Source organism: Halichoerus grypus, chromosome 6 (genome assembly GCF_964656455.1).
Source record: "Halichoerus grypus chromosome 6, mHalGry1.hap1.1, whole genome shotgun sequence".
Classification (NCBI taxonomy): Eukaryota; Metazoa; Chordata; class Mammalia; order Carnivora; family Phocidae; genus Halichoerus; species Halichoerus grypus.
In genome coordinates, this window is record NC_135717.1 from 175,963,684 (window position 1) to 175,988,309 (window position 24,626).

Genomic DNA, 24,626 nt, shown 5'->3' on the forward strand with positions numbered 1-24,626 from the left:
CGACTTCTGCGGGCGCGGTCTTGGGAAACAGTGCTGGAGGGCATCCCTGTGGTGGTGATCCGCGTCTCTGTTCCACCGGCTGACGTGGGTTGCCTCGTGTTGAGGGGGACTGGTGAGCGTTCATGTTGGCTGCAGGTAACAGAAGATCAGACTCGGGGACTTTTAAACGAATAGGGGTTATTTCTGTCAGCCACATGCCCGGGGTAGGTATCCATTAGGCATTGGTCACTGCCATGTCATCAAGGGTCTAAGGTCGTGGCCATGAGATGGTGGTCATCATCCCGTGTGAGGTCACCACAGCGTCTGTATTCTCATCAGGAAAGAGTTTGACCAGAGCTGGGTCCCATGTCAATCCCTAGCTGCAGGGGATCCTGACAAGTAAGTCTCTCACGTGGGCTCAGTCATTGGCACTTTGAACTTGGGGTTCTGGTAGCAGGGAAGAGGGAGGAGATGGATACTGGGGAGACAGCCACCTGTGTTGCCACTCAGATAGATTGGAGGGTCTGTGTCACCTCAGTGGATTTCCAGCTCCTTGAGGTCAGGGGCTGTGTGCTGGGGTCTAAGACCCAGAGAATGAATTGCCTTGCACGTTTGTGGAATATCGGGTGTGGAGGGAGCGAATGGGCACACTGTGAATTTCACAGGCAGACAACAGTGTTTAGGATGAGCTCCCCTTGGTGTCCGGCTTTGTTCCCAGAAACGGAGAGACTCCGAAGGGCCGCAGACCATTGCAAGCCAAGTGTCTAGCTCTGGAAACTGCAAAAAAAAGAAAAAGATATTTTTGTTTGGAGATGGTTTGTGTTTCTTGGAATCTCTTATGAAAGTAAAGAACGACCCCCGATCATGAGAACTGCTACGTGGAACTGAGAAGAAAGTCAGGCTCAGGATGGCAGTCAACACGTGTTAACTTAGGAAAAGCTGCTGATGCACTTTGCCCCCTGGGGGCGTCGGGTGTAATGGTGAGCTGTCCCCCTGAGCCCGAGGGAGAGGTGACGGGAGCCCCAGTCGGGGAGGTGGTGTCTGTGGCAGGTGGGTCCCCCCAGGGTCTGGAATGGCGGCCTGGCGGCCTGCGAGGGACATGCTGGTGATCGTGGACCCGGGAGCCCCTGCCGAGGACATGTGTCCACCCAGCTCTGGGCTCCAGGTGCTGCTTGGCTTGGAGAGGCTTCTGAGCTGTTGTGGGTTTCTGGGTTTCGGTACGTTAAAGGGAAGAAGTACAGCTCTCGCTAGGGGTGACGGTACTGTTATCTGAGTCCATTCCGGCTGCTGGAACAGAATGCCACAGACTGGGGGCTTCTGGGAGCAGGCATTGATTTCTTAGACTGAAGTCTAAGGTCCAGGTGCCGGCAGATTCGGTGTCTGGTGCAGACCCACCTCACTGATGGCGCCTTCTTGCTGTGTCCTCCCAGGGCAGGCATGGAGATGGAGCTCCCCGGGGTCTCTTTTATAGGGGTGCTAATCCCATTCATGGGGCTCCACCCTCAGGACCCACTCACCTCCCGAAGGCTCCTCCTCCAAACACCATCCCGCTGGGAGTCAGCCTTTAACACAGGGATTTGGTGGGCTCCAGGTGCTGTCTGGCAGCCGTTTGCTTGACGAGACACGGCACTCCTCGGTCACTGTGAGGATGGTGGCCTTTGTTTGTAAAGCTCTCTGCCACGAAAATACCTCACTGGTTTGGTATTGACCCTAAGTGACAGATGGGTCTGGCGGCCCCCCGTGATCTCGGTTTTGTAGATGAGGAAACAGATGGAGTGAAGGAGGAGGAGGGACCTGAGGTCAGAGCCAGCAGCACCCACGGTCCTTGGACTTCTCACCCGGCGTCCTTCGTCCCGCACGCCGCTTAGCTGCCTACGCACACCAGGAGCCCAGAAGTCCCTGTTAGAGATTTTATACAGGATTAAATCATCCATGGTTGAAGTAAGAAAATAAGAAGAAATGTGTAATGAGTAGAAATGCAAGGCTTGAGAGATGAAAAATAATCCAGTTTGGCATTACAGCTGGATTTAACACGGGGAGGAAGTTAAACTTTAAGTCAGCTAGCAAGAATAAAGATCACACTGGGCTTTGTGGAGGGAGGGGAGGAAAAGCACCTTTATCCTGAACTTACTATGAGGAGTGACAATGGTGCCCGGTAAGGCTTTGGTTTGGTTTTTAGCCAGCTCTTGAGATTAATATAAATGGAAGGCTTTCTGGTAAAATCTTAGACTATGTTCAAATCGGTCCTAAAGGGAAAAAGTTCACGTTTGCTTAAAGTGCTTAAAAAAACCAATGTCGTTTTTTTGGGATAAGTTATTCTAAGAAAATGAGGTAAGGATATCTTTTTAACCCACTTTTTTTTTTTTTTTTTTTTTTAAGATTTTATTTATTTGACAGAGAGAGAGAGAGAGGACAAGCAGGGGAATGGGAGAGGGAGAAGCAGACTCCCCGCTGAGCAGGGAGCCCGACATGGGGCTCCATCCCAGGACCCTGGGGTCATGACCTGAGCCAAAGACAGATGCTTAACCCACTGAGCCCACCAGGCGCCCCTTAACCCACTTTTAAACCCACGGTGTAACCTGTGTATCTGTCTGGGGTTCTAGAAGGAAGAGTCCGCACATTACAGAAGGTGAAGAGCCATGCTGGCTGCCCGCCGCCCGCCACTGACCCTCAACGCCCTGGGGACCACGGGCACGGGAAGCGGGAGCGCCCCGTGAGGTCCTGGTTGTGCTTTGCTGTTCACTAGCACAGTGGCTGCAACATTTTTTTTTTTTTTTTTTAAAGCGTTGAGCTTTACTTTCTTCATCTGTAGAATAGGTATAATGACACTTTGTGTCCACACTGTTTGGGAGGTTTGTTGAGCTAATCTGCAGTAAGTGGTTAGCGTAGCACCTAGCCCACGGTGGGCCTGCCCTCCTGACTTGTGTTACCTTCTTTTCCCTCTGCCTCCTTCCCCCAACCTTTTTCTTTCCCATAGAGGCGGTGAGAATAGAGAGAGATTTATCTTTTTTTTCTCCAGTTAATATTATGTCGTAAGTCTCTGCCATGTTGCTACAATCTTCATAACCATCATTTTTAATGGCTGTATAATGTTTTCAAAACGACGTTTACTTAAAATTTTTATTAAAATTGCATATCTGTCTAAATCAGCACTTAATTTATGTGTCTAATCAAAATCTAGACATTTAATATAAGTATTCAAAATACGTAACAGAATTTACACTAACGTTCCTTGCTGTTCTGGAGGTGGGGGGAGGGGTAAGAACACATACACAAGGGTTTGTTGCCTAAAGTTTGGGAACTGGTAATATTTATTTTTATTTTCTGTTTACTAGTTTTTTTTTTTTTTTAATTAATTGAAAAAGCTACATTATGCGGTGTTAAAATGGCCAGTGGTTGCTAAGGGCTTACGTGATGACAGATCAGTGTCCTTTCCCTCCCGGGCCACCAGCCCCCTCCTCGTCCTCTGCTTTCAGAAGTGCTGTGTGCGGTCAGGTAGCCGTGCGAGGGTGTGTGCAGACAGGTTCCTCCCCCGCTTCTTTGTGAAATACAAACACGGTGTGCTCACTCCTCTCCCGTGCTCTTGTTCTCACTTGGTGCGCGTCAGGGCGCCTGAGAGCAGATGGTGTTTAGTATATATGCACAGCCATCTTTTTATTCACAAATGTCAGATGGCATAACGATCATCGCATTTTCGAGGAAAATACTCTTTTTTTAAAATCCAGCGAAGTTCACATCACATACAGTGAACCATTTTGAGGTGTACAATTCAGTAGCATCCAGTACATTCACAATGTTTAACCACCACCTAAAATGTTCTTGGTGCCGAAGAATGACCAGAAATTTAGTCATCAGAAGTTTTTTTTGTATAACAGCAATTAACAAAATTGGGGCTTTTTATTCTTGTATCAGCTGAAGAGAGAGAGCTCTTCCCATGACCCTTGGCTCGCCCCTGTTCAGGAGTGCTCCGTGGTGAGGTGTTACTGAACTCAGGGTGGAATTACCTCTGGGACAAAGGGCCACATCAGCTCTGTGACTTTTGCTCGCGTGTGAGTACTTGAGGCCGCTAAGGTGCGCCCACTTTGTATCTCTGGTGTCAGGATCGCTCTAGAGGCCCAGAGCCGTGTGTGAGGGGCACGGTGGTGGGCGGCGGAAACCGAGTGCTCCAGCAGGGGGGTGGCAAGAGGCTCTTTCCTTCCTGGATAGCGGTTGACCGAGCGCCCCGAGAGCTGGTCCTGCCAGAGCCCTGTCAGCGCCAGCTCACTGCCCGTTCCGGTGAACGGAGCCCTCACAGCTGGCCCAGGTTGCCAGTGGTCTTCCCGTCTCAGAGTGAGTCCCCTGCATAGAAGCGGCTCTGACTCCAGAGTCTGTGCACCTGCACCTCTGTCGAACTGCCTCTTGTGGGGGGCCTTGGTCTTACTCGGTATAGCGAGCCAGGGTCCTGGGACATGGGAACGACAGAGTGTTGGCTTGTTTTTATGCTGTCCAGGGTCCCTGTCGTGGACGTGAGGCAACCGAATGAGAGGAACCTTGGACGAGTCTTCAGATGGCATCTGAGGGTGGGAGAGGTAAGCTAGCGCCCCTCACAGGGCTGCAGAGCTCCTGTGGTGCACACAGGGAGCTTCCAGGGGTCCCCTCTGCCCCGCACGCCCCACGTCGTGTGTGTGGACGGTGCTCTGATGGCGGGGCAGAGGCATCTCTGCATTGGGGTGGACCCACACGGGCCGTGATGAGTGATTCATCGTGGGACTGCATGCTTACAATCTTTCTCCATACCAGAATATTTCGGTCCTTTGGAACGAAATGATTTCTCTGGGAAAAAGGTCTTTGTGCAGTACTGATAAAACCCTTCAGTTTTGTTGTCCTCCCTACAAATCCCTGGTTGTTGGAGAAGTTTACGATGTGGAGAAAGAGGGAATACTGAATCAGAAACAGGCGCGGGACCCCTCCACCCCTGCAGCACGGTTTGCCCTGCCCTTGGCGCGCCCGCTCACTTTTCCCGATGATGTGCCTTGGTTGTGATCCTGTCATCTCTTCTTTGAGGCTTGCATCCTTTGTCCTTATGTTTTGTTCAGGTTAATGCCATTTGTATAAGATCAGGTGTACTGAGCGTGCTCAGCAGGTGTTTGTTGGATGAGGTTATTGTGCATGTTAGGTGATTTGCGCTTGCTTTATGGTGTGTCGCAGGTGACGGGCGCACCTGGGCTGCTCATTCACTGCTCATGGCCTTGTGTGTCCACCTTCATCGCTGGGCTTCTTGGTGCGTCTTGGTTGGCCTGTGGAGGACAAGGTTGATCTTGAGGGGAGATTTTATCCCTAATCTGCTGTCAAGGGGGTGGGGCAGGGCTCTTGGCATCCCCAGGCTGTGGTGTGACCTGTAACTGGGCCTTCGTGGCTTTTGGCCCCCAGGGAGCATGTCCATGCTGGGTTGTGTATCGTGTCTGGTCACTTGGCTGTGGCTCAGGACATGACTTGTTACCCAGCACCCCGAGTGCGGGGCACTGAGCTGACCTCACGTTCCTGTGGATGGTGGGCAGTGGGCGTCCGGGTGTAGGACGGGCTTGTTGTGGCCGCGTGCAGGCACTGGGTCGTCCCTGAGGCCACCATGGAAAGGTGCCTGTCATGGGCTGCCAGGAAGGCCTGTGAGGGGATGGCGGGGGGACAGACTCCGTGGTCGGGCAGCAGAGGGGCTGTAGGTGAAAGCAAGCACGGCCCCCCCATTGTGCCATTCATCCATCAGACATTTCATAGATGGTGGTCAAGTACCGGGTCCCATGCTGGAAGGTGACGTGTCCTCGACGTGGGCTGTGCAGGGTCCCGAGGCCCAGCGTTTGTGGGCGGGTCTTGTCTTATGGGTGTGATGTCAATAGCTGGAGATGGGGTGAGGCTGTCCGCAGGCCTCCAGGCGGAGGGTCGAGCGCAGGCACAGCGTCGAGGGAGGGGGCGTGGAGGGGGAGCCTGAGCCTTGATGTCTGTGTGTCTGAGGAAGCCGCACGGCCAGCCCCGATGGAGCTGGGTGCGAGCACACGCACCTGTTCCTCCTAGAGACTGTGGGGGTGACGTCAGTGTCTCGGGGTCGCAGCACGGCCGTGATCGAGGCCTGGCGCATCTGGGGAGGCTGCGCTCAGCCTGCCGCACTGTGGGACTGATAGGTCTTTGCAGAACGCAGCGGTAGGAAAAGCTGGCAGTGCAGGCGGGGCCAGACCTTGGAACCGAGGCAAGTGGTCGTGAGGCAGCCGTGGCGCAGTGGAAAGAACATGGGCCGTGGAGAGGAGATGCTGAGATCTTGGGTTCAGATCCTGCCACCATGTGACCTTCTAGTTACTCGATCAGTTTCCTTATCAGTAAAAGCAAGGAATCGGTGCAGATGCAGCTGAGGCCCGAGACTCTGACACATCGACTGTTCCATGGGTAATTGGGAGCCATGGAAAGGTTTTGGGTAGGGGAGTGGACTGATTAGAACCATGCTTTGGGGAGGTTAATCTGGCTTCTGTTCCTTTGTGATAATCCTGCTGTAGGGCTGCAAGTGACAACGTATGGGTGACACTCTGAGATTCAGCAGCGAGTGAATTAGCCGTGCTTTGAACTGGAGCTGTTTGGAACTCCCTCGTGCTGTGTGTGGGTCTGATGGAGGCTTTGGCTCCCGTGTTCTCCTCCTCCTCCTCCTTTTTCCGGGCACCAGCCCTTTCTTCTCTGCTCACCCTGTGGTCACAGCAGGCTCAAATATAATGAGGCTCTTTGGAGCCGGCTGGTAGTGGGGGATCGATATGGGAACGTGGGAGCGTTCATGAGTCACGAGGATCACAGTGGCGCCTATGAAGCTGGCCTTGGAGACACACAGGCTGTGCGGCTCACCCGTGTCTGTCACTTTGTTGGATGCTTGGCCCTGGATCCTCCCCGGCCACCCTGGCCCAGTGGGCCGGCCCGCTCCTGCCCGGGGCCCAGCCTGCTCCGAGCTGCAGGCTCGCTGCCCTCTGGTGGCCTTGAGTCCCGCAGGCCTTGGGGCTGGCTCGCTGGGGCCGACGCCAGATGGGCTTTCAGGGAGTGTTGGTGGGGCATCGGCAGAAGGCACACCGTGTTTTCATTTTCAGGAGGCAGCCAGGTGACTCACTACTTTGGAATGAATTTCTTGATCCTTGTTTTATCACAGTGCTCTTGTCAAATTTAGGAACTACCGTCAGCTTACACGAAAATGTTTCCTTATCCTTATAAACTTAAATTTGCCTGTTTTGACTTACTCTTAGCACCGCTCTTTCCTTGCTTTGGTTCTGTGAGTCGTTTGACACCGTTTGCGGTGCTGGCCGAGTCGCAGTCCGCAGCCCGTCCTCCCGGCGCTCTGTTCGTCTCTCGGGCGGCCCGGAGCTCATTCTGTGTGCAGGCCACTGGCTTTCATTTGCTTGTCCTTTTACTTCAGTGACCTTCTAGATCAAACTATTAAATACTTCAGTAAAGTACACTCTTTTCGCCCATGTATTCATGGCTATTTCCTCAATAAAGTATATATTGAATTAGTGAGACGTGGATTTTCTTATGTGTGACAATTGTATCAGAAGTCATTGAAACTTTCTAGATTTGGGCCTTTTGTGCTTGAAATTCTATCCCCATTACCTAAACCAAATAGTAAAGTATGAAATCTATTTCGCAGAGCCATTTTTTGATCTTTAGTATGTAGCATTTCATTTACTGTTATTTTCAATGAGATTTTAAATTTGCTTTGGCCAATGTGGCTGATTTTTTTTGAGAGAGAGAAATCCTATTTTCATTTTAACTTTTTATTGTCTCCTCCATCTTCCTTGAGAGGAAGAAGAGCCCTTTTATTAATAGTGAAAATTATTTTTGATTATTTTCTTCCAGTAAGATACGTGGTGAGCTTCTGCCAGGCCAGGCATAGGGAGTCCAGAGGCTCCTGCTTCACGGGGAGACAGATGGGTCGCAGGTGATCACAGTGGAGCGTGGGAAGGGTTAGGGCTCATTCGTGTGAATTCCGTGCAATGGAGGGAACTCCCCTGGGGTGTCGGCTGGGGGTGGGAGCCGTGGGCCCTCAAGTGCCCGGGTAGCTGCCGAGGAGATGTGCTGTGTGGCCGGGCCTGTAGGGTGAACCACCACCTTGGTCGGCCCGGGAAGGAGGGGCACCTTCTGGGCCAGGAATGGGATCTGAAGGCTGGGGGAGTAATTGGGAAGGCGCCCGGGTGGAGAGGCAGAAGGTAGGGCAGCGCAAGGCCTCGGGGCCTCGGAGGAGCCTGAGTGAGGAGCCAGAGGCTGGTGTTGGTTTGTGCTCTTCTGGGCCCTTCACGTGTTCTGACGGCTCCTTGGTCCTTTTCCACTAGACGTTCTAGGGGCAGGAACAGAGCCCTCTCCTGTGTTTGTCTTCGATGTGAAGTATAATTGAAAATTACCAATGTTCAGCATTTAAAGTTCAGTATATGCCACAAATAATAGTAAGAAAAATAGTCGTATCTGATGTTTTTAATGCCCCTCCGTGTGGCAGGTGATCGTTTTCCTGACCTCTCCTCACAACGACCCCGTGAGTGGACACTGCAGTTTCCCTGGTTCTGCGGAGGAGGAGGAGGAGCCTGAGGCCCGGGCCCGAGGTCGCTGCCCGGGACCAGACGTGGGTGTGTCGGCGTGTGCAAGGGGCCGAGCTTCGTGTCTGGCTGGGAGGGCCTTCACCATGTGTGTGAGTGTCTTCCTGGGTGTAGATTTGGGGACACGGAGCGCACCTGACTGTGCACTTCGCTGTTTTCACCTCCTGTAAGTGCTTGTCTTCCCTCGACCGCGGCACCCTTGAACACACGGGCTGCCGGTGGCCGTGGAAGTGACTCGCAAGCCGGAGCCGTCGTCCTTGCACGGCCCACAGTGGAGCGTGTCTGAGGCCCTGTTACCCGGCCGTTTCAGTTGTCTGCAGTAGGGGTTTTGTTACTTGTGGTTGTGACTAATCCTGTGAGGACTTCCCCGCGTCACAGCTCTGAGCACCTTATGTATCTCCTCCGTGGAGGGCCCGGCCCGTTAACGGAGGGGTGTCCTGGGTCACTGTGTCGTCCTGCGCGGCCCTCTGTTCCCTGACGGTCCTGCGCGGTCTGGCTGGATGACTCTGTGCCCTTCTGTCTCACCCACGTCCGTGTGTCTGAACTGAGACGCCCCGGGCACTGGTGCCATTTTACTCGGAGCACACAGTCCTCCTTCCTTACGTGTGATTGGCTCGGGTGTTCTGCTCAAGCCTTCCCGGTCCCTCCCGGGTCAGAGTGCAGTTTTAACAAGGTTGCAACCCCTTCTAATTCCGAGTATCTACTCACTCTTCCCCAGCTCATTCCCTCAGTCATTCGCTCGCTGGTTTATTCATTCATATATTTGGAGAACACTTTACCGGGCCGTGCTTCTGGCCTGTGGAGAGGATGGGCAAACGTGGTAGACCTGCAGGTTTGTGCAGGAGAGGCTGGGGATGGGGAGGGAGGCCCTGGACCAGGGTGGGAGGCAGGGATAGAAGGTGAAGGGAGAGAGGTCCCGTGTGGACGGGGGCCGTGGGAGGAAAGGCATGGAGCTGAGATGCACTGGTGGCTCGGGGGTCCAGCGAGAGGCCCGGCTGAGCCTGTGGGGTGGGCCTGCCTGCGTGCACCTGTGAGAGACACAGTTGGACAGCAGGGAGGGCTCTGGAACAGTGAAGCCGTTTGGATCTTCTCCTGAAGCTAGTGTCGCTCCCCTGCTCTTGGTTAAGAATGTCTCCCTCACCTGTAGGGTAAAGCCCATGTTCTCTGGTTGGTCCCGCATCCCTCTCCTGAGCCGCCTGGCTTGGCCCTTGCCTCCTCTGTGGTCCTGGTCAGGAGCCTGCCGGTTCCTGCCTCTGTCCCTCTCTCTCGCCTCCACACGCCACGCTGCCCCTCCTTTGGTACCGTCTTCCTGTGTCTTCCAGAACTGTCCGGGGCCCCTCTGTGTCCCACACACCGGTTTGGGAGGGTCTCCAGGAAAGCTACACACAGGCCCAGCTCGGGGCCAAGCGCTGTGCCTTTGGTACACTGCAGCGGGACCTCTGCCTCGTCTTGGGGTGGGTGGTTCGTCGCTGTTCCTGCATCTCAGACTCGACATTCAGCACTGCTGTCAAAGCGCCGAGGGAAACTGCTAGTTTCCAGTACGTTGAGGCGTGTTCTGTGGAGGACTTGGAGGAGAACCCGTCCCACTGGAAGCTAATCCCGGGATCACACCGTCATGAGCAGGACTGGATGTTCAGGAGGGCCCGTTGCGTGCCGGGCTCTGTGCGATGGGCAGCCCAGTAAGGAGGAGCACACTGAGCACCTGGCCACAGGGGTCGGCAGGTGACGGCAGGGCGTCGTGACTCCCGAGCGTCTCGCGAGTGGTTTGGCCAGCATTGGCTGCGCGTGTGTTGAGGCAGATGCGCGTGCGGGGCTGGCTGGCAGGGGACGAGGGGCTTGAAGGGCTGCCGGGGCCCAGAGCTGCAGCAGCCCGGGCACGCGCTCCAGTCCCTGTGTCTGGGGAGCTTGAAATAAAATACAGCAAAACCAGCCCCTGGCCTCCCCCCGCCGGGCAGCGGCCTCAGAACCCTGGCTCGTCACCCCTGTTCTAGAGTGAGGTTATCAGGAAAACCAGTGCCGGGAGTATTCGGACTGTACCTGGAACCTTTGAGGCTGGAGCCACGTGGATCCGGGAGGAGGGGGGCAACACCAAACCTGTTTCCCACCGTAACGCACGGTGTCAGCGGTCAGCATCAGTCCCAGGTGTGGTAGAGAGTAGAGACCTTGCGATCGGATAAGTAACACGTTATCGTAATGGGGAAAGTCCAGAGAGTGCTTTCTCGCTGCAGAGAGCTTGTCACCTGTGTTTATGTCACCATCTGAGCCGTGGTCCCTCCTCCCCCCTCGTGGGGTCAGTGTTTCTGCACCTCCTGCACCTGGGCTCCCCTGGGAAGGGCGGGTCCTCTCTGGAAGGTCCAGGGCCCTGCGGTGAATGCTTGGCACGTGTGTGAAGCCGTCAGCGGGAGGCCCGGGGCAGTCTTGAGGTGCGGGCTGCAGCCAGACAACTTGGCTTGAATCCTGGTCCCACCGCGAGGATTGAGTGAGTTCCCTTACGCGATGCTCGGAGAGCGGTGCCTGGCACACGGACAGGACTCAGCAGATGTCAGCTGTGATAGCTGTTCTGATTCTCATGGCCACTCTGGCTCTGCGCTCTCGCTTCCTCCTGCATCCTTGATTTAGTCAAGTCCGCCGGCTGCACTTGTGCCCCGAGTACCTGCGGCGGGGCAGGTGCCTGGCAGGTGCTGTTCCGGGAGCTGGAAATGCAGCAGTGACCAGGACCCAGAGGTGCTGCCCTCAGGGAGCAGCCTCCCCCAGGAGGCCCAGACCACACGCTCCTAAAGCCACCCTGCGCAGGGAACTGGGCGGTGGGGCTGCGGCTCAGGGGACACAGGCCGTGGATGGCAGCCCTGCCTGAGGGAAAGAGGCCGTGAGCCGCGGACGTGATTTCAGACGCTCTCAAAACCACACTGAGGAAGTGCAGAGGAATGGGGGAGATTAATTCTAATGAGATGTTTTATTTATCAATCTCACATATACAAGATATTATCTTAACACATTATGGATTTAATATGTAATCAGTATAAAAGCTGTGAACAAGATAACGCACACTCAGTTTTGGTAGTAAGTGTTTGAAATCTGGTGTTTGTCGCAGCAAGAGCGTGTCTCAGGTGCCCTGTGGTCACGTGTGCTTGTGGTTCCTGCGCTGATGGCACGAGGCCAGGGCAGGTGGAGGAGGCGCCGCCTGTCGTGGTGGCCGAGGTGTCCCTTCTGATGAAGTGACACGGGAGCTTAGACGGAAAGGTGAGGACTCCTCGGCGGGGCGATTTGGGGGCAGGGCCCTCTACGGAACGGGGGCTCCTCGAGCGGGTGGCCTTGGAGAGAAGCCAGGGCAGGCGGGCAGGCGGAGGGCTCCTGCAGAGGCCCTCAGGCCGCAGCCCGCAGACCTCTGGGAGCTGTGGGGTTTCACCCAGAGAGGACTTGTCGGGTTTGGGCTCTTCTTTGGAGGCAGGAATACTTGGGGGGCCTGTTCATGGTCCCAGGGCAGGCTTGGCCGTGTGGAGTAGGGCTGGGCAGGGGAGGTGGTGGGAAGCATGGGGCTCCTTTGGGGCAGTTTTAGGGCTGCAGAGATGGACCTGCTGACGGTCTGGAGGCGATGGCCTGGGGGAGGGCCTTAGGGAGTGGCAGTTAGGTGAGCCTCCAGGGGGCTGGACACCATTCATGGAGATGGGGGCACCATGTGGAAAGACAGGGTGTGGCTTGGGGCCTGTGGAGCCGGGGTGCCTGTGCTGGGCTGGGGTGTGGGGTCACAGCCCCACGCCCCTGCCCCTCTCCGTGTGCTGCAGCACGGGGAGCACGCTTCTTGTGTCTGAGTTTTCTCCTGTGTTTCTCGCTGAAGTTTTGGAGTCTCAGAGGAGGTTCACATAAAAGCTATGTAAATAATCAAATCTACTGCCAAACATTCATGCTCCCCCCCGCCCACTCCCCCCAGCCCCCCAATTCCCTGTGCCACCAGGAATTTCTTACACGTGCTCTTGCCTCCCTGGGGGTCCAGTTTTCTGTTTGTCCCACTCTTGGTGGCTGTGGGCCTGCTTCCCCTCCCTGGAAAGCCTGGCTCCTGTGGGCTAATTGTCCAGAGCGGGTCTTCCCAGTCCCCGCTGCGCCCCAGGCTCCGAAGTGGCCCACGGGGACCAGCAGTGGCTTTGCCTTCTAATCTGTGTCTTATCTCTTCTCCCCTAGACGCTGGAAGCAAAACGGAGACGTAGAGACATTTGTTTTCTCCGCTGATAGGAATTATGTAATACCTCCTTCTAGAAAAGATTATGAGTTGTTTTAAATAAAAATTGCCCTTACATACTAAACATGTGATTTGAAAAAAGCAATTTTAAAATGAAAGTTCATCTAGGCTGTGAGACATTTTAGTGTTCTTTCTTTATTCAGCAGTAAGTCACGGGCCCTTTTCTGTGCTTAAATATTCATCTGTGAGCAAACCTGTAATGACCACGCAGAGTCCGGTCATTTGGATATACCACAATTTATTGGGCCGCCCCCTATTGTTACAGATTTGCTTTTTCCAAGTTTTCCCCACTAAGTGTTGCCTTAAATATCCCCATGCTCACATCTTTGCTCCCATCTCTGGTTATTTTCTTGGGATAATTACTGGATGTAAAATTATTGCTTCAAAGGCTATGCCTATTTTTAAAACTTGATCAAGTTTAATTTTTTCATATATTACGGGCCATCTGTGTTTCTGCTGTTAGTCTCCTGAGCTGATCTCCCTATGATGGTGTTTGGGAGAGGGCTTTTTCATGGTAGGGTCATCAGCCCTTGGTCATGCCGGAAGGTGGGTGGGGGGAAGGTGGGCGGTGGGACGCAGGTAACGCACAGCGCCCGGGACCACTGGGGAGCGTTAGGGGCTGTGTGCCCATAGGGCTCGAAGCTCCTAGCATTTATTTATTTCTTACAGTGGTCTTACGAAGTAAGTGTTACCTGCCCATTTCACAATTCAGATGGTGAGGTTCAGAGTTTTCTTGCCCAGGGTCACACGGCCACGTCCCCGGCAGAGTCAGGCCATGGCCCCTGGCAGTCTGGCCCTGGGACCCGTGCTCTCCACCTCAGCACAGATCCTGCCTCAAAGGAAGTATGACGATCCCTGAGTCGTCACAATTCTTTTAGAGAATTGCACAATCTTCCTTGTTTACTCTGTGGTTAATGTTTTCTCTGTGTTCCACTTTGTGTTGAAGAAGAGGTGGTAACAATTTTTTATGGCTTTTTTTCTGTCTTTTTGGAAATTGAGTCTATGCTTTTGCAAAGATTCTGGGGTCCCACAGACTTGCTTTTAGCTGGATGCTGGTACACTTAGAAAGGGACAGCTAGAGGTCACACCTGTCCACCTGGGCTGGTGCATCCCTGTCGCCCGTCAGCCTCCCTGCCTGGAGCGAGTCCAGCTTCGCCCGCCTGTCTGTTGCTTTCCTCCTGCAGGTTGTCCTTCCGCAGGAGGGCTGGGGACCCAGCTGGCAGGATGTTGGGGAGATGAAGGGAGAGAGGTGCTGCATTTCCTGGATTCTGGAGGTTGGGAGCACACGGCACTGACCTGTGAAGTCTGCTCCTTCATCGTAGCATGCCCACCTGTGTTTGAACATTTAAGATGGAGACTAGCGTCATTTCAGAAGGGAGAAGTATGATAGGCATCCACCGGGATGGACTCGTGGGAGCTCTCAGCCCAAGCTCCCTTGGCCGGCTGATTTCTCTAGCCCGCTGGATGCTAAGGAGATTTATTAAAAGACACCAGACCACCCTGAGTCCTGGTCCTTTCTGAGTCGGGGTGTCTGTTCTAGGGAGTTCCCTTAAATCCCTTGATGTGTGAACGTGCCCGCTGGGTGGGTCTGCCTGCCTTTCGTCTCCTGTCTGAGTGTCGAGCAGTTGCTAAATTGGGAGGCTTCTGTCTTCAAGGCTCATCCGCTCCCCCTGCTCAGCGACAACGCGCAGCTCTCCGCGGTGTGGACTGATCCAGGACATGTTTTTGTGAGAATCGCAGTGGAGCCTCAAGCTGTTGGTTTCTTACTACCCTGATCTTGTAGAGTTAACAGCAAAGCGGGGTTTATGGAGAGCCTATGCCGGGCCTGTCATCTGTAGTCCCACGCGGAACCCTCAGGGTTACCCTTCCCGGCCCGCAGAGAGGTGGCCCACCAGGTGAGCGGGCCGCACAGCTCGGGGGGCGGGGAGCCGGGGGCCTTAGTCCGATTCCAAGTAGAAGTGGAGGCCCCGGCGTCTAGGCTGGCTCCTGGCTCGTGGGTAGCACTCAGATGCTTGTTGAATGAATAAATGAAAACGCAAACCCAGTTTCAGCTTCCTTCCTTTCTTTTTTTTTTCTTTTCTTTTTTTTTTTTGTGAAAGACAGATTAGCTCACTGTAAAATCTGTTTTTCTTCCTTTGCCAGAAAGCTGTCAACAGAGACTCTTTCCTCTGTCGTGTTGTAGAGTTGATTGACGTGGTTCTTTGTGCCTGGAAAGCAAATTATGTTAAAATGTTCTTCATGATCTATTTATAAGTTGCACGGTTCAAGCACTGTTTGGTGATCATCTGTGTCCCGAGATGTACTTCATGCACACCCGCCGCCCCAGGTGAGCGAGGGCTGCCGGCTCCCATGGCCCTGTCCCCGCTCTCTGGGCTGTGGGCCTCAGCCGGGTGGAGGGTTGGATCTCCTTCTCCTTCCTTCTCTCTGGGGGCTCTTCACTGTCAGGCTCACACTGGCCTTGTGTCGCCCCCCCCCGGAGCCAGCCGCGTCCGTGTGTGCTGGCTCGTGTGTAGGCTCTCGGTGGGCTCGGGGAAAAGGAGCACTCTGCTTCCCTGTGACGCCGTGGGCTTTTCCCCTCCTGCTGCAGATGGGACCTCTACGATGTGACTCTCCGTCCCACACTGCCCACCCCCCAGGAGATTGCAACCCCCCGCAGCCTCTGTAAAACCTCCTGTCCTCCTTTCTCAGGGAGCCGCCCCTTGAACTTGGGTCTCCGATGTTCTGTTAGAAGTGACCGCCTTCCTGTGTCAGCGGGAGGCCTGGCTGCCAGCAGATGGCCCGCCCAGGTGGAGTTGCCGTCATTGTCATTGCGGCCCAAAGACACTTGTGGGCGTGGTGAGCCCGTGCGGGCAGCCTGGCTGTGCCGAGGGGTCGCTGCCTTGGGTGGGCTTCTGGAGCACGACGGCATGCCTTCCACGTGGAGCTCCAGGGCCCTGACAGAGCCTGGATGACATGCCCTGGGTCCGCAGGACAACAGGCCCCTTGCTGCTGGGGAATCCGGGAAGCTGTGCCAGGATTTGGCTGTCTTAGCTGCACAGTCTCGGATCAGACCATGTGAGCAGAGTTAAAATTGCTCTGCAGCTCTTCCTGCAAATTGGGTGACACAGTCTTCCTCCCCCCTTATGCCTCCTCTCTTCCCAGCACTGTTGCCCCACAAGATCCCCTGCGGGGCTTTCCTGTGACTTCCACAGCTGAGGCCACCGCATGCCTTTTGTTGAGGAGAAGCACCTTGGGGGTGGGGGCTGCCCCGTGTTCTCTGCGACACAGTGTGCGTTCTTGTATGACCAGCACTCCGCTTATATTTTCCTTGCCTGTTTTTTTGTTTTAAAGACTTTGTTTCTAAGTAATCTCTACATCCTAGGTGGGGCTCATACTCATGACTTCAGGATCAAGAGCTGCATGCTCCACCAACTGAGCCAGCCAGGCGCCCCTTTCCTTGCCTGCTTTTAAGATTGTGGAGATGAGAGAGAAAGTATTGAAAGGGGAAGCAGGCCAGAAGACTTCCCAGGGCCTGCTTTCCTCTTGGTCATTCACGGCCTGGTTTTAGGGACAGTTTCTCCCAAGCTCCGCCCTGGTCCCTATAAACCCTCCTGTCTGCTGTGCGGTCAGGTTCTCGCTGACTCTGACCTGGACGTTTTGGGAGTCTTGCAGCCGGCCTTCCTGTGTGGTCCTCCTCTCTCCATCCATCTTCCACGTGTGACCTTCTTACCACGCTGGTCTGCTCATGTCAGCTTCTGCGTAAAACCTTTATACGACCCCCCCCAGGAGTACACAGCTCCCTCTCTGGTCTCTGCCTACCCGCTTGCCTCGTTATGGGCTGTTCTCTGCCACTCACCTTACTTCTAGCCGTGTGGGCTCATCTCTGCTCTTTGGATGTGCCCCTCATGGGCAGACATGCACACCCGTGTGCACACATCCAAACCCTAACACCGAGTGCACATGTCCTACCTGCTAGATGCTGTTCTGAGTGCTTCACCTATCTTTGCTTATTCTGTGCTCAGAACAACCTGTGTGGTAAGTACTGCTGATCGCCGTTTCAGGTGAGCGGCCCGAGGCGCTGGGATAAGCGGAGTCCCCAAGGTCACGTACTGCCCAGGCTCCCCGACCAGGATCAGAGCCAGGACGGTGTCCTGTTCTTGCGTTTCCCCTGCCCCCACCAAACCTCGTTGCTTCACTCATGCAGTTGGGGTCCCCCGCCTTGCTCCCTGGGCCTGCCTGTGCCCCGTCCAGGTCCCAGACCAGGTGGCAGCCCCTCGCTGTCCATCCTGGCAGCATCACTGTGTAGTCAGCTCCTGGGTGGTCCCACAGCTCCTGTGGCCTCATGCCTTGCAGACCTCACAGTCCGCATGGCCAGGAGGTACTTGCCAGTAAGCTCAGGGGACATTCTGAGTTTGTTAAAATATATGCTTTGGAGCTCACCATCCTTGCTGGCCTGGTGAGAGTGGGGATCTTGGGAAGAACGTCCCGTGGTAGCGCCTCTTTTCCTGAGCTCGGTGACTTTCATGAAGTCACCTCTGCTTTTGCTGCTGATTAGAGACAAAACTCGTACAACTGACTTACTAGCATGGAGAGAAGACATCTACTTAACGCTGCCAAATTAATGCTGCATCTGGAAGGCCAGGGAAGAGCCAAGTTAAGAGAATCTTCCTGCATAATTTATGAAAGACTGAGTCATAAAATAAGCATTGACGGTGGCCCGTTTGCCCGAGGTAGGGACCGTAGTGCGACGATCATTCACAGCGATGGGGGCGGTGGCATTTATGTGCCTCCAGAGGTCTCCCGGCTCTCACACTCCTCGTAGACTTCTGAGGTCATCTGTAGCCTCTCTCTCCGAGATTGGCTCTCTTCCTGTTTGGGGCCCAGAGCTGTGAAGTTCAGTGTTATGTGCTCAGACGGAAAGGATTTGATGAAAACCGAATAAGTCAGTATTTCTCAACAATGAAGCTGAAAAACACCCCACAAATGAACAGATTCCGTGCCAACTCCAGCAGGCACTGTGAAAGAGCGGGGGTTACGGAGAACAGGGCGCTGCCGGTTGCTGGAAGGACAGGTGTCTACCTGTCCATATGGATGCAGCGCCGTGGCTGAGGAAAGGGTCCGGCGGGGAGACGGTGCCGCACCCACATGGGTGTGCGGGCAGGGCAGGGGCGTGGCTGGGGACGGCACAGGTGCACCGAGCCAGGAACTGGTTGGTGTGACCTCCCATCGCCACCCACACCACCTCCGCCTGCCCCGTGAGCCTCCGGAGCGGGGCTGGGAAGTCCCACGGCTGCATGCTCCGTGCGGCTGCAGGGGGGCTGTGCTCCCAGCCGCTCTGTGTGTCCTCAGCCCAGGCCCTAGTTTGGAAGTGCGGTCTCTGTCTGGGCTGTCACGACAGAAGGCAGAAGCGAGGGGCTGGCAGAAGCTCCCAGCGCCTCCTAAAGCTTTTGGCAGGATACAGTGTGTCCTATCTACTCACGTTCCATGGGCTAGAGGGTGGCATGTGGCCAAGGCCAGCCTCACCCTTGAATATATATTCTTCACCCAGGAATAGATAATCCTTCCTAGGGAAGTGAGTCCTCGGGAACTCCGATACAGTCTGCCAGCCAGCCTGTTTGTAAATTTTAGGAAGCAGTGGGGAAGGTGGTATGCAGAGGTGAGGCTAGATTCAGGGTGAGTCTAGGCGGGGAGTGGTGAGGGTCACGCTGTCCTCGTGGGGGTGGGGAAGAAAGACTTGAGAGGTGTCTCAGAGGGAGGTGGTGTCATCAGGATGTGGGGACCGATGGGGTGAGGGGCCGCAGGGGAGCGGTGAGGTTGTGTTGCTGGGTTTGGGACTGGGTAGCTGGTCACCGTGTGAGGATCGAGATGGTGGTGGATGAGGTGGCCCAGCGGCACAGGCGGGGGCGAGGCAGAGAGGGCTGACAGCTGCCTACGTGTCGATGGGGGACAGACCCCGACGTTGAGGGCCTGCTGTGTGGGGTACGTTGTTTTGGGAGTACCACAGGGGCTCTCACTTGGTTTCCAGCAAACTCTCAGGGTAGATTCTCTTGGCTGTCATTTTGTTTCATGGTTGAGGGAATGGAGTCTCACGGAGGTCAAGGACCTTGCCCCAAGATCATGCTTGGGGTACAGAGCACACATCCCCTGCAGCAGGCCATGTTCCTTTTCACGTCGGACACTCCTAGTGTCCTCTGGTTCAAGATCAGATCTAGTATATAATGAAATTTTGTTTTGTGCAGTTTTTTAAGTGAGTTCACACCCATGGTCTGATTGGAAAAGTAATTAGTATTCATATTAGAGCTTACCAAACAATTCCCTGCTATTTGAGCATCAGCAGAGGAACAGAGCGGCGCTGTGCTGTGATCTTTGATTTATAGCTGCCTGGGCCCAACAGGCTCTGGGCAGAAGGCTATAAATAAAATTAAAATAAATGGAAACAATGCACCTATAAATTGTGTTACAGGAACTTCCAATTGCCTTTTAGAGGAAATCCCCAATAAAATGCTGTTTGGCAATCCATTTGGAAGAGAAGGGGCAGCAGATCATTGTGGCAGAGTCAGTAAAGTGAAGGACAGGCTATGGCGTCAGAATATTTTAAATACGAAAATTAGCTGACCACTGAAACTTGCTGTTTGGTGGTAACTGTTGGAAAGTCCTGGCTCATCAGTTGAAGGTGCAGGATTTCGAGAGGCAGGTCAGTATTTCCGTCATGCCTTTTCTTTTTCAAGTCAACCTCAGACTTGTGCCCTAGAGGACAGTGGGGGCCCAGAGAGAGGCTGAGCTGGTGAGCGTGGCGGGGAAGGCCGCGCTGCAGGCTGGGTGGCCCGGGCTTGGGAGCAGGTATGGAGGAGGAGCTGGGGCTCTGGGCCAGGAGAAGTCACTTCGTCTCTGGAAATCTTGCTGTGCTCCATTTAATGGAGAATCAGAATGGTATAAATCTATGAGAAAGGGTAAGTTCTCCTTAAAAATAGTTTGTTTTAATGAGATGTTTTAATATTTTAACAAAATATTTCCTTTAAAAAGTTGTCTTTATGGTTATTCTGCATTGTTACAGAAATAGTTATGTAAATAATTCCATAAGTGAATTATAAGTGTATGGCGAGTTTCTAGATATCCGGTGCTGACAAGCGACCCAGCACGTCAGCAGGGGAGGGAAAGCGCCTTTCTCACTGGACAGACGTTCCCAGGTGGGCATTCCAAGGCCGCGCCTTCCCTTTTGGTTTCTGCTGGACTCTGGGGGGGGCGAGGGAGAAGGGGAGAGCGTGACAGCAGAGCCCGCGGCACCTGCCCCCGCCGAGCTGCGTGGGGGCGGGGGTCTCTCCTGTCGGACGAGTGGGAGTGTGAACAGAAGCGCGAAGAGAACAGAGCATAGCAGCGGTGTGAGACCCTGCCCGAGTGAGAAGGGGTCCCCAGGGCTTGGCCAGACTTGAAGATGAAGCGTGAGATAGCCGTCGAGGCTGAGACGTGAAGCTGGCAGGTTCGTGTGGAGACACGTGTGTCAGTCTCACGCGCGTCTCCATCCGTGCACGCGCTGGCTCAGCGGCGTTTAGTGTCCCTGTCTGCTGTGACTCGTCCCTCAGCTGCCGGTGCTCGTGAGGGGGCTGAGATGTTTGGACGTGAAGGTCCCAGCTCAGGCCCCACAGAATGAAGTCAGTCTGTTTGGTGAGGCGCAGCCGACACACGGTACGGTGTGCGTTTCAGGTGTATGACGCGGGTTCGACGCTTTGGCGCTTTATGGAATGATCCCAGGAAGTCTGGTCGCCATCTGCCACCACACAAAGTTATTATCGCATTACTGACTACGTTCCCTGTGCTGGATTTTGTATCCCTGTGACTGATGTATTTTACTCCTGGAAGTTTGTATCGGCCCCATTGCAAGTGTCCTTGAGTTCCTGGTGGAGAACTCACAGTCGGACCAGCTTGGGGGATCCTGGAAGCAGTCACGGCAACTGCCAGGCCACCTCTGTGCTCCGAGGGCCTTTCAAGATGGCAGCCAGCAATCGGGGGTGTCACCAGCTCCACCGAGTCCCACGGAGCTGCTTATGCTGGGCCAGTGCTGCCCGGCCCAAGAGCTACCTGTCCCTGTCCCTGGGGACTGCAGGGCTCCGGGGGTGGTAAGACTCAGGAACCACTGGGAAAGGCCTCCGCCTTTCAGAGAAGGGAGGAGCCATGTGGCCACAGTGGTCAGGGGACCGCTTGGAGAAGGTGACAAGTGAGCAGAGGGGTTTGGGCTCCTGTAGGTGGAGACAGTGAGCGGTGTTTCCAAAGAGGCAGTGGGCTGACCTTGGCTCTGGAGCAGTGAGTGGCCTGGTGTCTCTGGAGTCTGGTTTGGGGGACACAGCAGCGGTGTGCTCACTAGACACAGGTCTCCGCCCTCCAGGCAAGACGTGGCCCTGCAGCGCAGGGGAGTTGGGGTGCGGTCCCCACTCAGTGCCTCTGCCAGGCGCCATCACCATTGTTTCCGCAGTTTGTTATCTGAATTGCTTTAGGTATTCCTGGGGCCCCTACTGACAGCTCCCATTAGGTGATGCTGGCCTAGCAACACGACACAAGCATGGACAGATTTGTTCAGCTATAGGTATAGATATTTTCACTGCAACTTTTCAAACTTTTCCTTGATTTAAAGCACATGCCACCAATTTTGCATCCTCTGGCAAAGTTGTGAGCAACCCAGAGCTGAAATACCAGGCTCCTTTCTTTTGGGTCACGTGAGAGAGAGGACCACTTACATGTGGAATATTATTTGGGCAAAATGTAAATGGGCTGACCAGTCATTGGGTTTGGGCCTCTGTGGGATCCAGGACGAGTAATTTATTTTTAACACTTCATTGTAAAACATTCAAATGTAGAGAGAGGCTGGAAGACTTGTCACTGATCACCATGTAAGCCACCATCTGGAGCACGTTCTCTCTCTCTCCATCTGTCCATCCATTAATCCATCTTTTAAACAAACGAATTTCAGAGTAAGATGCAGATATCAGTTCGCCCCTAAACAGTTAAGCATGTGCCACTAACTAGACTGATTGATTTATTTTTGGAGGTAAAATTTACATTGTGAAATGCACGAATCTCAGCACAAAAGTCAATGCGATCAGATTGTAGAATTTCATCCTCACCTCAGAAAGTTCTCCGGGTGCCTTTTTGTAGTACACTGACCGTACGGCTGTATACAGCGGGCGGCCTTGGTAGGTGAGTTGGGAAGGAAGGCCACGGCGCCTTGAAAGGTTTGTGTGCAGGGATGCTATCTGGAGCTGAAGGGCCGCAGGGATGATGGCCTGGACAAGGCTGCAGGTGAGCTGAGCAGAGACTGGGTCGCATGGATGAGAAGGGGTCTGAGTGAGGTGGGCAGCACATGCTGGTGAGAAGGCAGGAGGGAGGGCAGAGTGGGGAGCAGGGCTGGCACCACTGGGGAACTGGGTCTGATCCTCCTTGAGCGTCCCTATGGCTTAGTGGGAAACACATTCAGTCCCACCTATCCAGTGGGGTGCCTGGATTTCGAGACCCCCCCCATCCTTGTTCTGCAACTTTGAGCAAGTTCTTGACATCTTCAAATGTTCATGTCCTTCCTTGTGAGATGGCCCGTGGGGTGTGGGGACTCGGCTCAGGCTGGGCCAGTCCTCCTGCTTTCTAGCAGGATGAGGGGAGTAAGATCCTTCACTTCTGTGTGCCTGCCTCAGTGTCCTCATCTGTCAAGTGGGAGTCATGATGATCCCTGCTGCCTAGGCTCGTTCTGAGCATCCAGTGCACCCAGTGCACATGCAAGCTCTTAGAGCGGTGCTCCTAAGTGTTAGCTGCTGTTATTCTTGTGATCATTACACGCGTGTTTATAATAATAGTGCTCGCCACCCTGCAGAGGCAGGGGCGACAATGGGTATGAAGTGACCAGCACAGATGGCGCTGTTGGCTCTTCATCCCGGGGTGCCACATGATTGAGAGGCTCCCGGCTCTGGCGTAAAGCTGTCTTGCCTGCTAACCATGCCGTTAGTGAGCTACAGAAAGGCACCCCTTGTTATCTGCACACAAAAGAACACACGGGGGGGCCGTAGCACATTTTGGGTGAAGCTTTTGCACCCGGTCAGAAGTGATTTGGAGTTAGAGAGGGTCATTTATTACATGGTTGACTTCTAGAGACTTCTGGAAAGTTGTCTGTAGCGGGACTGTATCATTTATCATCTGTATATCTGTTTTGAGGGTAAAGGGATTACTGTTAACAGCTAACGAAGGACAAATGGGGAGTGAACTGGGCAAACTGGGATGTATGGCAGCCTAGTTCTGTGGGATGAAGAGGGTCAAGCTCCTTTGTGTTCATGGAGGTGAAGTGCATCTCCTTCCAAGAGGACTCACCCGTGAGAACAGACGTGCTGCGGCGAGCACACCTGATGCCACACCGGGTTCTCAGGACGGCGGCTGCCGCATCACCGAGGATGGCTGCTCCCCATCCCTCACGCACACAGAGGCGTGTGCAAGCCGTGTTGGCCCAGCCAGCATTCGGGGGTGGGGTGGGGGGCCGTCCAGTCCTGATCAGGTCGTACGGTCTCTGGCTGTCGTTTGTGAGAGTGCAGGCACGGGTGGGGCTGGCCAGCCTCACTGCGGGGTGCGCGTGTGAGTGCGTGCGGGGACACACTGGGGACCGGCTGGGTTCGGTGCTTTTCTCGACGTGCTCACCGGGAGGGCTGCTGCGGAGTGCTTCCCCTGCCCCGCCGTTCCAAGCCTGCCATGGCCAGTGGGTCCTCTGTTCGCTGTTGCTGGGGGTGGGAGCTTTCCTTCTCTTTTCTCCCCTCTTCTCAGGAGCTTATAAGCTCAGTGTGACAACAGAATGCATCCTTGTGAGGCCCTTGGGCATCCCTCTGTTTACACCCCCTCCAGGCATTCATTCAGTGTCTCGCGGTGCCAGGCAGTGTAGCCAGTCCCGGGGCTAGTGCAGGAGCCTTGGGACCCAGGCTGCGGTGGGTCATCAGGTGGGCAGCCTGGATGGGGACAGGGCGGGCGGGGGAACTGGTGGAGCTTGGGTGGGGGGGACTGTACACCAGTCCAGCACAGCCGGAATGGGCTGGGCAGAGGCGGGGCCCCGGGGGTCCTGGACATGGTGGGGGTGGGCTGGATGGTTCCGCATGGCTCCTGAGGGCCCTGTCGCTGAGACCTTAACCTGGTCCCAGGCACGAGGAAGCCTCTGCACCCACTTGGCCGGTGTGGGAGCAGCTGATGGCTGAGCCATGTCACAGGCTTGTGGCCCTAGCGTGGCTCCAGCCCGGGGCGCTGGAGAAGAGCCCCGCTTGGGGGCAGCAGGTTCTGGGCCGTCCTGGAGGCGCAGTGTCCTCACGTGGCACAGCGGGAGTTGCAGAGGTGGCTTTGAAGGTTACTTCCCACAGTCATGCCCTGATTCCTGAGCACGCTGCTCCGGAACCCTCTGGAGCCCGGGCGCCCTGCGTTCCTGGCCTGGGCTTCCTGCATCACCTTCAGACAGCTTCCTGGTGTCAGGAGATAGCCATGTTGGTCTTCAGTTTGTGGAGTAGGGCAGGAAAGAGCAAAGCAGTGGGGTATGCAGAGTTTTAGTGAATTAGTTTAGGAGAACTACCCAACTTTCTAGCCGTAGCTGATTAGGTTCCATCTTCCTCCTTGCTTCAGACTTGAGGACGTGTGTGCTTAGGCACACGGCCGTGTCTCACGTTACTCTCGGTGTTCTGCATGTGTTCTGAGTAAGCCTTTTGTTCCATTGAGAAGATTAAGGGCAGTATTTGGTTGAAAAAATTTTAATGAAGCACCTAACAGAGCTATTATTCATTTTTGAAACAAGTTGCTGTGGTTACCATAGTAACATTAAACCTTTTATTAAATATTTTTCTTTTCAG

General features: G+C 54.5%; 1 protein-coding gene across 2 annotated transcripts in view; it reads left to right on the forward strand.

Moving 5' to 3' along the window:
* TBC1D22A (TBC1 domain family member 22A) overlaps positions 1 to 24,626 on the forward strand; it is a 319,474-nt gene that overhangs the window by 33,096 nt on the left and 261,752 nt on the right. The gene's annotated exons all lie outside the window — the stretch shown is intronic.